The sequence below is a fragment of the Geotrypetes seraphini genome, chromosome 4 (genome assembly GCF_902459505.1).
Source record: "Geotrypetes seraphini chromosome 4, aGeoSer1.1, whole genome shotgun sequence".
NCBI lineage: Eukaryota > Metazoa > Chordata > Amphibia > Gymnophiona > Dermophiidae > Geotrypetes > Geotrypetes seraphini.
In genome coordinates, this window is record NC_047087.1 from 208,094,566 (window position 1) to 208,108,634 (window position 14,069).

General features: G+C 39.5%; 1 protein-coding gene across 1 annotated transcript in view; it reads right to left on the reverse strand.

The window, feature by feature from the left end:
* The window catches only part of GRID1 (glutamate ionotropic receptor delta type subunit 1), a 1,864,061-nt gene extending 1,851,056 nt beyond the window's left edge, over positions 1-13,005 (reverse strand). Inside the window, exon 1 of the mRNA XM_033941939.1 lies at positions 12,988-13,005. The gene's annotated coding sequence lies outside the window, so the exon portion shown is untranslated. The remainder of the gene's footprint in view (positions 1-12,987) is intronic.
* Positions 13,006-14,069: the final 1,064 nt, after the last annotated feature.

A 14,069-nucleotide genomic window follows, 5' to 3' on the forward strand; every position in this document is an offset into this window, starting at 1 on the left:
TGCTTCACAACAATCAATATAAAACGAGTAACTTTTTACTAAATTTCCTCTATAAGCTGATATTATAGTTAATAAAAAAAATATTTTTCTCTGGTGATTTCCTCTTTCCTGGCATTGTTTAATAGCCCAATGAGGTAATCAAATCATTTCATGATTGCAGTTTTTATAAAAAGTTTTTTTGGTCATTCTAAGTTAAGAGTTTTTGATTATACTTGTTAATTATTTTTATTTTTGTTTAGTGAGAGCACTTTGCATATTTAGACAAGCATGATTAAATTATGTAGCTGGGAAGATTATGGGCTCCTTTTACAAAGGTGCGCTAACGTTTTTAGAGCACGCACCGAATTAGCACGCACTAGCTGAAAAACTACCGCCTGCTCAAGAGGCGGTAGCGGCTAGAGCGCATTAAGACCCTAACGCACCTTTGTAAAAGGAGCCCTAAGTTCATTAATAGTATTTACTGTTAAGGTTTTAGGTGCGCTAAAAACACTAGCGCATCTTTGTAAAAGGAGCCCTAAGTGTTAGGTTTTATGGCTTAGAGTTCCACAACAATAATGAAATATCATAATTAATGAATTTTTAAAAAAAATTAATTTTGAACTTATTACTAAAAAGTTGATTTTGAGAATTATGGAATGAATATTTAATATATTAATTTGTTAGAGATGTTGGAATTTTCGCATTTTAAATTGTTTATCAAGTTTTTTGGTTTTCTTTTAGAAATTGGTGCATGTAGTCAAGGAGGCATAGCCCCTGATGAAACCAAGAGTGAAACGGTTGGGCAGCCATCGGGTATAAAGATAAGTGCTTTCCCTTTACAGCACTATAAGCACTTTATAATTTTATAGAGCCTGTTAAAAATAATTTAAAAATCAACTTGCATATGTCACTTTACCAAGACTGATGATGAACACATCACCCCAGTAAAGGTACGAAAAATCAACAAAGTAGTGCCTTGGGTGTTTGAGGTCTGGTAATCAAATTTACTTGATATGAGTTTGTTCTCTATTGAATTCAAATTAACCAGTTTGTGCCACTGAAAATAACTGGTAGGTGCCAAAATGAAAACTGGCTATTTGGGGGGAGGGGAGTGTCTGGGGCGGAGTTGGCATGTGTCTGTTTTAAGTGTCTAAATTAAGCACTTAACCAGCAAGTTAACTGAATAAATAGGACCACATAAAAGTCAGTCTTATATTTATGTGTTAAACCCGTGGCCAGTTAAGTGCTGAATATCACATTTAACCAGCTATGTGTTAGCCAGAAAACTGGATAGTGAATGCCTGTGTCCATGCATGGTCCAGCATTGAATTTCCAGGTTTAACGCTGGTAACAGTCAGCAAAATGTTGATCACCACTAGTTGAATATCGGGCCCTATAGTTATAACCTATGTTTGCTGGAATGGAAAGTGGCATCATTTGGAGTAACTAATTGCCCAACAGACAGACTGTGAGACACTGACAGTTTGAGTCGACATCTGTAAGCTAGGGCCCAGAGGTAGGAGAGGTCTCACTTTCCCCACAAATCCAGCCACTAAATGCACCCCAGGGTGTTTTGGGGGGCTCACCATGACCTGCAAGGGGAGTTGTGGCGAGATATTTATGTGGTACCCTTTTTGTGAAGTTCACAGCAGTGCCCTGTAAGATACGCCATTACTCTGTTGCCATGTCTGGGTGTCCAGTCCATCACTTTGCTGGCCCCTCCCATGTCCAAAAGGTCTTGTTCTGGGCGTTTGGGGCATGGATGAATTTTTTGGACGAAAATGTGATATAACGATAGATGACTTGGTGATCAACGGCTGGATGTATAAATAGACGATTTTCGAAAACGAAATAATTTGGACATATTTTTCGAGAGTGGACTTTATAGACTCTGCTAACTTTGGCCGACTAGCGCCCTAGGCCCAAAACGGACTTAGACCTTTTTTATTATTATTATGTCCCTCCACGTGTTTTTGACACTGCAGTAACTTACTTACTGAATTACCCTGGTATATTTTGTAGATAATTTTTTGGTGCCAACTGAGCCATTGGTGCACAGGTCTACGGCATGGCTTTTTGTATCAGCCCTGCAATGCTACCAGTAAAGTAAACCAACTGTACCAAAATTTAGCACAGTATTTTACATTTGGAGTAATTAAGAATTGACCTATTTGCATGCATTTTGCTTTCCATAACCTTTAGCTTAATGGTTTTATTTTTCTAATGCATTAATATCTTTATTGCATTGGGAGTAAGGGTAGCGTGGAAAAATCAAAACTAAACCACTACACTTAAGGACAGCACAGCTTATTACATTGGGCCCAGCTGGCAAAAGGGGAAGTGAAGGGGTCAGTGTGGCTACAGGAGTTGAGTAGAATTGTGGGAGAGAGGGAATGAGATAGCTAAAACATTGGCTTTACGCTTAGCCAAGGCTCTCCCTTTTATTACTGGTATGCACCAAACAGGATTTGTTGCTCAGAGACATTCCTCTAATAATACTAGATTGGCTTTTCATATGTTAAATTTAACAAAAGCCATGAATGATCCAGCCTTTTCTGTATCCCTGGACGCAGAGAAGGCCTTTGATCGGGTAGAATGGGCCTTCATGTATCAAGCAATGGAGTGGTTTGATATAGGTTCAGGATTTATACAAATGATCCAAACATTGTATAGTTTCCCTGCTGCTAGATTATATATTAATAATAATTTCTCAGAGCGTTTTAGTCTGCAGAGGGGGGTTAGACAAGGCTGTCCTTGTCTCCTTTGCTTTTTGATATTGTATTAGAGCCCTTGTTATTAGCTATTCAGCAAACGAAGGGGATACAGGGTATTCCTTATTCAGATCAGGAATATAAAGTTTCTGCTTATGCAGATGATATATTGCTTCATTTGAGAAATATGGAAACAACCATTCCAAGCTTACTATTATTGATAGAAAAATTTGGAAAATTTTTAGGATATAAGATAAATTGGAGTAAATCAGAAGTTCTTTCACTTAATGTCCATTGAACAAAAGGTTTATTTGAAACATTCCCCTTTCTATGGAAAGAAGACGGAATAAAATATTTAGGCATTTGGATAAAAAACATGTTGGAAGAAACAATGAAAGTGAATGAAAAATTTTTATTACAGAAAGTAACAGAAATGTGTGAGCAATGGAATCCTTTACATCTTTCTTGGTGGGGGAGAATTCAAACTATCAAAATGATGATTTTGCCTATGGTTTGTAATCAAATGGGTATGTTACCAGTTTTTTTTCAGGGGTCCTTTTATAAAAAGTTAAACTATATTCTTACAAAATTTATTTGGCTGGGCAAAAAGGCTAGAATTGCTTTAGTATCTCTACAAAAACCGATTACAGAGGGAGGGGTAAATTTTCCCAGTTTTTATAGGTATCATCAATCCTATATTATGCGCCAGGGTATGTATTGGATCCTCCCAAAGCCTGTTGATAATATCCCGGATTGGTTGTGGTTGGAATGGCGACTCATGTTCCCTCTGCGATTATGCCATGTACTTAGTATCAAAATGCCTAGATTATATAAAGAAAATAGATTATTTGTAGACACATGGAAAACAATAAGATATGTGAGCAATTTAACACCTATTCCAATTAACAAATCAACAAATCAAACTCCAAGATTCAAATTGGCAGATTTAAAGTCATCTGGAAGCATTGGATGATTGCAGGAATACGTGTATTAGAAGATGTTATTTCTAATGGTAAGCTGCTTGAGTTTTCACAGTTGCAACATAAATATGGCCTTAATAAATCACAAAATTTTAGATGGATGCAACTAAATCAGGCTATTCAGGTGGGGTTCCCTAAATGGAAAAATCTTAATAAGCAATATAGGTTAGAATTCTTATGCTTTCATGTAGATTTCCTGGGACATCAGGCCGCTCAGTGGTACAAATTAATAGCTGGATTTATGAATAAAAATCCAAAGACTGGTCTTCGGGACATTTGGAGTATTGAGATTAAGCATAAAGTTACTGCGTCTCAATGGCTACAAATTTAGTCTTGGAGGATGGAATGTACAGTGTCTGCATCTATGAGACAAACATGGTTTTTCCTGTTGCATAGAGCATTCTGGACCCCTGTTCGTTTACAAAAATTAGATCGTTCTAAGTCTGATAGATGTTGGCATTGTCATCTTGAGGCAGGGACTTTAGATCATTTATTGTTCTATTGCCCATTTATTATGGATTTTTGGAAATCGATTTGGGCCAAATTAATAGTTTATTAGAAAATCATGTGGCATTATCGTATGACACAGTATTATTTGGCATGTCTATGAGGGTTAAGAGCAAATTTCTTCCAAAAATAATAAACTCTTACTTATTTTAACAGGAGTCGCCATACAACAAATAATATGTAATTGGAATAGATTAAACTACAGTTTTTGGTGGAATTCAGTGTGTCATATTTATAAAATGGAAAGAACATTAGCTATTCAGAAAGGGAATTTTAATAAATTTCAGATGTGTGGGAGCCATTAACAAAATATTGCAATGAATAGGTATTATTTCCCTGTTTTGTACAAATGAAAGAATGGGGTGGGGGAAGGGGGAATTTATTATATGGTATACTGTATGTGTTATGAGATACTGAAAGGATGGGGGAAAGAGATAATTCTATTTAATATGAAGAATGTAGAATTTCAAGCGATGTACTTAAATTAAAATGGTGTAATTTTTTGATGCACTTGATGTAAGTATAAAAATGAATAAAGAATTAAAAAAAAAAAAAAGAGAGTATGACACTGGATTCAAAGAAGTGGATGACTCATCCCCCTTTTCTTTCCCTTCCATCCTCCTCCTCTTCCCTCTCCTTTGTAAGGAGGTAAGATACTCCAGTGAATTTTTCTTCCCTTTAGCACAGTGGTCTCAAACCCGCGGCCCGGGGGCCACATGCAGCCCGCCAGGTACTATTTTGAGCCTCTCGGTATGTTTATCATAATCACAAAGGTAAAATAAAACAGTTTCTTGATCATATGTCTCTTTAGCTATAAATCACAATATTATTATTATTAAGACTTAGCCAAAAGGAAAGATTTATAAACTATAAAGAGTTTTACCTCATGCAAAATTGTCATTTTTTTAATAAGACATTAACTATTTTTTCTGCGACCCTCCAAGTACCTATAAATCCAAAATGTGGCCCTGCAAAGGGTTTGAGTTTAAGACCATTGTTTTAGCAGGTCCTCAGTGTAGGCACATCAATGCAGTGCGTTGAGCACTAATTCTATAACAGCATTTGGGCACCAAGATGCCATTAAGTCAGCATTGGTGCACTCCTTTGCTATGTCAATAGCAGGTGTAAATGGGCTTGCATACATAATTTGGAGATATGCCAGTGCCCCTCCCATGCTTTGCCCTTGTGTTCTTCCCCTTTTACTTACACACTAAAAGGCCCTTTAACTAAGCTGCAGCAAGCACTAATGTGAACTTGCCAAAGCAACAAAAGGGATAACCGCGGAGGACACTGAGGAGTTCCATAGTAATTTTGCATGTGTGGATGCTACCCATGCAGGTCAGGGGGGTAGAATGGGCAGGTTTTATACTAATCAACTAGCGCAGCTATATTGTCGCACACTAACTGATTAGTACAGGGGTGTCAAACTCAATCACATTAAGGGGCCGAAATCTAAAACACAGGATAAGTCGTGGGCCAAATTTTTTATTAAGATACTTAGTTTTAGTAGAAGTATAGATCCTTCCTCAGCCTGAGACACCATTCCAGCAATTCACCTGGTTATTTTCACCTCGTAGATGTTACCATACTTAATCCCAACTTTATTCAAATAGTCATTCTAGGCATAGGCAGCGGAATACTTTTTTGTTTGGGGGAGCCCAAAAGCTCTGCCCCAGACCCTGCCCAATCTCCGCCCCAGTCCCCGCCCCATAATAGTACTAATTGTAATACCATTTTTTCCATTCATTTTTCATAAATACACACAATATAAACTTATTAGCAACACATAATGGTTAACCACAAAATTAAACTACACAAGATAAACTGTATGCTTCTCAACATTCATTCCTACCAGAACACCTGGCCTTGGTCACACATACGGAACACAGATAACCCCTATGCAAATACAAGACCACAAACTAAAAGTGCTAATATACACAAACAAAACCCTAAGATGCAAGACTCTGCATGCAGTCCAACCCCAGAGAAATAGAAGCAAATGCATTTCTTCCTGAACAGTGCAAAATATAGACAGCAGATGAAAATTCTCAAAATTGACACAATTCAATCACTAATTTGAAAATAAAATAATTTCCCCTACCTTTGTTGTCTGGTGATTTTGTTTTTCAAACCATCTTTTCCCAGTCTCTGCCCTGCATTTCCTTCTGTCTGTGCTCTTAACTGTGTATCCAGGGCCACCTTTATCCATTTGCTGTTTTTCTTGCCTTCACTTTCTGCTACATATCCATCTTTCCAAAATCACAGGGGATTTAAGTCCAAAACTAAATTTCTTGGAGTAGGGGAGCAATCAATATAGATACAAAAACAAAAACCCTATTCCCATCAGAACGTATTAGCTCAACATGTACTTAAGAACTGTATGTAACAAACTGTTTCTAATAAATTTTTGAAATTCAGTTGTGCTCATAAGTACTTCAACAGGGCGCCTTACAGCGATACGAGGTCGCTGACACTGTGCGTTGGTTATTGAATCACAGCACATCATTTTAAGCACTAGGCTCCTATTTTGTTACATAGCTTTGTAGATTAAAACTGAAACACTTAACTGGAAACTGTATCTCGGCTCCAACACAGTCTATGGAACAACTGCTCATGCCTACTACCTATAGGGAATTCGGGGAAACACCTAAAAACACATCTGTTCATGAAGTACTTAGGTAACTGACCTATTCAATCTTAGTCCTCAACAAATGATATCTAGAACTGTTAATCACTAACTCTGAACTTTTCACTCAATCATTGTAAACCGCATAGAACTTCACGGTCCTGTGGTTTATAAACTGTTATTATTATTATGTTTCGCAAAGGCTACATCAGGAAGCCGAATGTTGAAGGTTTTTTCTTTTTTTATGTTTTTCTTTTGCTGTTAGTGTAATGCCTAAGTCCTCTGACTCCAACACTCCTCTGATCAAACTAATGATCAGAATCCAAAAGTAGATTTATTAAACATTTCAACCATGTTAGAAACATCCGATAAAGAAGTTGCTAAACCATCTACTTTAGTACACTCCTCCTTCCTTATTCGCAGTGTTGGCACCTGCGGTTTCGACTATTCACAGTTTTTGGGGCCAGGAAACACCCCCACCCTCCCCCAGTAAATCGACCTTACCTGGTGGTCTAACGGTGACGCAGGGCAGGAGCAATCATCCTACACTTCTGCCCCATGCAGATCTGTCATCGAAAATGGCTGCTGTGAGTTCCCATGGTCTCACAAGACTACAACAGGAGCTCACGGAAGCCATTTTTGATGACAACTATGCACGGGGCAGGAGTGTAGGAAGATCGCTCCTGCTCCATGTCACCACTAGACCACCAGGTCCGGGAGGCAGGAGGGAGACGATAGTGGGTCAAAGTCGGCCCAAAAGTTAGTCACAAATTTTCCATATTCACTGGCCGGCTCTGCCCCTCACCCCCGTGAATATGGAGGGAGGTGCGTAGTTTCAGTTGGTCTTCTACCTGATAAATTTTGGATAAGGAAGATGTTCTTCCAAAACAGACACAAAGAAAAGAAGTTTTATGGGTAATATAGTTTCTATACCAACTGAAATTTGATTGGATGCCTTTGGCTGGATCTGATTGGAGAGTCCTCCTCACATAATATGCTTAAGATAACAAATGTAGTGGCCATTTTGAAAAAATAAGAAGTTGTGTGAAATGTTTGGATCGGTTTCTGAGTAAATCCTGAAGATATCTGGTGAAATGTTGTGGACTTGTCTTTCGTTTGATAGCTAATATATTTTTTTTTAAAAAGTTTTGTCATAGATTTTAAAAAATCCTGATGCTGCTAATCGTGAAATTTTGTACCATGTTGGGGGGTATCTGCAGGAAGATTGAACTGAATTTATGAATATGAATGAATGAGTTGGGTAACTAAAGAACAGCTCTAAGACTATCTAAGATAAGTAGAAGAATATAAATATATAACTTGTTTGGATATTTATAAGCATAGTGATATCAATAAGAAAGTCTGGTCCAATGAAGAGTGGCGTGAGTGATTCATAAAATATAATTTGAAATCAGCTCATATTCTGAAGGTCCACAAAATTTTCTTGATAAGTTTTGTAAGCTTGATATATTTTGATTAGTCCATGATAAATTACTTGGTAACTAGTGGATTGTGAATTGCCATGGCATAATTTATAAAGGCAATTTCATATAGCAAGCAGAAAAAATAAATGACCATATGAAGGAGTAGCCTAATGGATAGAACAAATGGGCTAAGAGCTAGGGAAGCCCAGTTCAAATCCCACTGTGATCCCCTTGTGCTCATGGACAAGTCACTTACCCCTGGGTTCTATAAATGGTGCCCAAAATGACCTGCAATCCCGAGGTCTATCCTCAAATAAATTAGTTAATGAACTGTTCACAATTAATGATCGCTTGATGAATTGGCTCTAATTTGGATTTGGGCACAGATCTGGCTGCACATGAGTCTATAATCCTCTTGCGTGCAACTCCAAAGGATGAGGGCCAGGGGCATTCCAAAGAATTAGATGTAGTGTTATAGAATTTGGAGGCTGGGCACCCATGTTACATCAGGATTTACATCAGGTTTAGTTGGTGGAAGTTCTTATGCCCAAAGTTGGGTGCTGGAATATGCACTAAGCACTATTCCAGTGCCTCTCAAGCTGTGTGCTATGGCACAGTGGTGTACCCCGAAGAAATCCCAGGTGTGCCACGAGAGATTCAAGAATTTTAATTTATTTATAAAAATTCCCTTAATAAGTATATGCTAGAATACATGACATGTATGTCATGTACGCAAGAGTCTGTCAATGTTATGAGCGCCTGAGTACATAAGGATTCAACCCCTAGACAAGCAACATTCTTTGACGTGATTTAGTCCTTGAAAATTAATGGCAAGTAGTTTTATTTTTTATGCAGGAGAAGTGCGGGGAGATTCTCCGTAATAATCGGACCCATAAGCAATACAAGACAATAATGGAATTATGAAGAGAATCAGCCCCTGATGAAACTTGCCAGTGAAACGGCTGGGTAGCCGTTGGGCTATAAGCTAAGTGCTCTTCTTTATAATTTAATTATAGCACCACATTGGTTAATTTGGGTCTTACCTGCACTAAAAGTAATAAAACCAGACCGATGATGAACACGTCACCCCAGTAAGGACACGAATCAAAACAAGTAGTGTCTTGGGTGTTTGAGGTCTGGCAATAAAAGTTTATCTGCATGAGTTTGTTCATATGTAATTGTCTGTTTGAGTTGGGTTGAACAAACTGTTTTTCCATTGTCATTCAGACCTATATGGCAGTATAATAGGATTTGAGTGGCTTCACATGTTCTACCATAAATGTAGTGGTTAGATTGGCTTATGGGCCTCGGTCATCCTCTCTGGTTCATTAACCCACCCACTAGGCTACTTAAGACACTTTTGTGCAGCTCTAGGCTTCCCCATACCAGATGCTGCTGTATTAGAGACAGGTATGTACCTTTTTGTTCTCATTTTTGTGTGGTAGAAGGTGGTCAGTGAACACTGGGGGAGTCTTACCTTGATGCATGCAGTAGTCATCTGGTCAGGCTGAGCACCTTTGTGGCACTTAGATTCTTTTAAAATAGGTCTAGTTCCATCACTGCAAAACATCCATTTATAACCTGCCCTTGACACCACCCAAAGCCTTTCCCCTAACACCACGCCCACTTCATGCTCTGAAAGTACAGAGGCTGGAAATACCTTGCTAGATGTACAAAAAGCCAGTTTCGATTATCAACACTTGGACGTCCTGGCAATTAGAATGTCCAAGTGCCGATTTAGGATACTTTTTGGATGTCTATGTATTTTTATTATGAGCCTGATAGCTTAAAAAACTTGAAATAAATAACTCTCAGATTTAATTTATTGTTGGTTTTGCAATTTTAGAATTTCAGATGTGCCATGAAAAATATTTGCTCCATTTACTGTGCCAGAGCTAAAAAAAACGTTTGAGATACACTGCACTATTCTATAAAGAGCACTCATCCTGCAGTATCCTTTATAGAATAGTGCTGAGTTCCAATTTTATCCTGTGCCTAACTTTCAGCACCATTTACTAAATCCAGCCTTTAATCCTCCATTCTATAATCTACACACATAAACGATTGTACTTAAATTGCAAATGCATGGTCAGTACGAGGGACTGCTGAAAATTTCTCAGCCCAACCAAAAAGAGAATGATGCGGACTCATGAAACTTGCAAGTTATTCCACACAATTCTTGACACTTTTTGTGGCTGGGCTGAGAACTTTTCTTCAGTAGCCCCTTGCAGTATCCTATAATCTACACATGTAAATAATTGCACCTAAATTCCAAATGAACATGTGTATAGGATGAGGAGGAAAAAATAAAGTATCCCCCACCCTAGAGTGTAAACATTTTTGAAAGTGTGAAAATCGCTGGGTGGTCATGCTAAAGTCTTTTAATTTGCTGTGTTTAAAGATGATCTCATGCCACTAGGCACATAAACATGGATCATAATACTGTAACAAGTTTCCAAGTTTATTAAAATCTTACTATCCCGCTGCAATGTGAACCCTCCTAGGCAGCTTAGAATCTAAACTTTTACAGTATTAATAGTAAAACCGATTAAACAAAACACATATACAAGAATCCAAGGTTAGAATTGAAATAGAATTCTTTTTTTCCCAAATAATTTTTATTGAAGGTGGCAATAAGAGTGCATACACAGAAAAAAGCAATACAAACCAACCCCCCCCCCCCACAGAGGGTGAGGAAAATACAAAATGGTGTTCTTGTGTTCTGCAGTGTTCCCCCAGAGCTGAAACATTCTGTTATGCCCCATAATAACAAATAAAGCATTCGATTTTGGTCTCCTTATCTCAAAAAAGATATAGTGGCGCTAGAAAAGGTTCAAAGTAGACTGACCAATATGGTCAAGGGGATGGAACTCCTCTCGTATGAGTAAAAACTAACATGGTTAGGGCTCTTCAGCTTGGAAAAGAGACGGCTGAGGGTTGATATGATTGAAGTCTACAAAATCCTGAGTGGAGAAGAACGAGTACAAGTGGATCGATTTTTCGCTCTGTCAAAAATTACAAAGACTATGGCACACTCGATGAAGTTACATAGAAATACTTTTAAAACCAATAGGAGGAAAATTTTTTTCACTCTGAAAATAGTTAAGCTCTGGAACACGTTGCCAGAGGATGTGGTAAGAGCGGATAGCATAGCTGGCTTTAAGAAAGGGTTGGACAAGTTCCTGGAGGAAAAGTCCAGAGTATGTTATTGAGAAAGACATGGGGGAAGTCACTGCTTGCCCTGTATTGGTAGCATGGAATATTGCTACACCTTAGGTTTTGGCCAGGTACTAGTGACCTGGATAGGCCACGTGAGAACAGGCTACTGGGCTTGATGGACCATTGGTCTGACACAGTAATGCTATTCTTATATTTTTATGAAATCCCAAATGGTTGTTGAGAATATAGCAAAAAAACTCCAAGGGATTACTTTTTATTTTTGTCTCACCCTATTCTCTAATGTGCATGTAGAAATGTGTGCCCCTCAGACTCCATCTATGTCAAAGCTTCCTGCAAACTACACGTTATCACATTTAGGTGCCATCTTATATAATAACATTCAGTCAGAATATTGATATTTTATGCATGTATGTGTGGGTACAGACACAAATAAATGCCAGTTTAAGGTTTATTAAAAACTTCAAGGCATGTCAAGTGTAGGAAAAAGAAGGAAACTCCATAAAATAAATAGGAAAGAGAAACCGTCATCAAGTTGACAAATGCAGTCGTACATCTCACACATCAATATATTCAACAAAGTTTAAGTCAGCTGCTTAGGGTCCGCTTGACAGATCAAAGAGATGGGTTTTTAATAGCGTCCAAACAGCTTTGTGTGCATTCTTGGTGACTAAATCTTGTCCTCCCTCCCCCTCCATATGGACTTGCCCTTTGAGGTCAATTCTACAAATGGGCACCCCTTGTTAGGTGCTCCAGTACTGCACAGAAAACACCAATTCTAGAATGGCATTTGCAGTAGAGAATGACACATGGAGCTCATTTTTTCTGTCCCGTCCCAGCGAGTTCTTTTCCTGACCTTGCTCCATTCCTGCATGCTCTGTCCTCATCTGCACAAGCTTCAAACACTTAAAAATCATAAGTGTTCGAGGCTTGTGCGGATAAAACAGAGCTTACAGGAATGGGGCAGGGACAGTGACAGCGACAGCGACAAAACTCACGGGGAAGGGACGGGGAAATTGAGTTCCTGCGGGGACAGGGACAAATTTGTCCCCATGTCATTCTCTAATCTGCAGGACATCACATTAAATAACTAAATAAATAAAATACAGTATTCTCCCATGAATTTGTGGTTCTTAAATCGCGGACTCGCTCATTCGTGGTCTGCTCCGACCGCCTCTTCCTATAGTAAAGTCGGGCTACACCAAAGTCATGTCAAAGCAGCTCCTGATTGGTGTAGGAAAAGGCGGTTGGAGCAGAATGCGAGTGATTTTCTTCACCTGCCGGCACACCAGCTGCCCTCTCCTGCCTCCCCTTCCTTTTGACAGGCGAGAAACCGCATTTATGGTTTTTCAAAATTCACAGGGGTTCCTGGAATGGAACTCCCGTGAATTTTGGGGGAGTACTGCAATTCAATCTGGTTTATTATGAATAACAATTATTTAGATATAATCATCACAATAAATATACCCTCATATATAATAAAGTGCAATAGTCCCTAAATCACCTGCTCAACAAAAGTGATATTGAAGTGTTACAAATAAAGTCTAAAAGTGCACTAACATATCAAAGGTCATGATCCGTACCTTTAAGTTGGGAGCAGGAGGGGTGCTCAGTCCCTCCTGCTCCTCCGGACTCCAGCGATATGTCTGCCTGGGTGCATCATGTGATGCACAGGGAGGAGCCTAAGGCCCTGATTGGCTCAAGTGCCTCGGACTCCTCCCCCTTGGGAGAGGCCTGAGGCGCCTGAGCCAATCAGGGACTCCCTTAGGCTCAGCCCTCAGTCCCAGATTGGCTCGCACTGAGGGGAAGGGCGGCAGAGAGCAGGAGAGACGGGGCAGGCAGAGAGCAGGAGAATCGGAGGAACTAGAGAGAGTTGGGGCAGGCAGAGAGTAGGTCGCAGCAGAGAGCAGGAGAGTCGGGGGAGCTAGAAAGAGTCGGGGCAGGCAGAGAGTAGGTTGTGGCAGAGAGCAGGAGAGTCAGAAAAAATAGGGCAGGCAGTACTCTGAGTGTAGCCTCTCCAAACCATGGGCTTGTGCTGCAGGAAAGGGTAGCAGAAAGCAGGAAAGTCAGGGTAGCCAGAAAGAATCGGGACAGGCAATACTCTAAGTGGAGCCTCACCAAAGATAGACAGAAAAAAAAAAAAAAATAGCAGGGCAGAGAGCAGAGAAGCCTGATCGGGGCAGAGAGCAGGGCGGCTAGAGCAGGAGAATCGGGGCAGAGAGCAGTTTTTTACACAAGCGACTGGTCTTCACCAGTCGCTTGTTCTTGATCGGCCAGCCAATCGGTGTGTCAGGAAAAAAGGGTAGTGAATCGCTTCCTTCCTGCTTTTCATGCCAATTCCATTCATTTGCATGCACAGATTGGGATGGGATCGCTACACAGATTAGTGAATCGGGTCGGAGGGAAATCAGGTCTCAAAGGGCTCGCAAACCAATCAGTACACGATCAGTTTGCATTGTGAATCTAGCCCTATATTCCTATGGGTGTCTTAGCATTTAGCACATGCTAATTGTTAATGCGCGTTAAATCAATTAGCACACCTTGATGAATTCCTCCCCTGTACCTGTGACTCTGTGTGAGTTGCCCCCTTCCCCCTTGTCTTTAGAGTTGTAACTGACACCCGGTACAATCCATTCCTCTCTGCGCCTCTTTTTTTTTTTTTTTT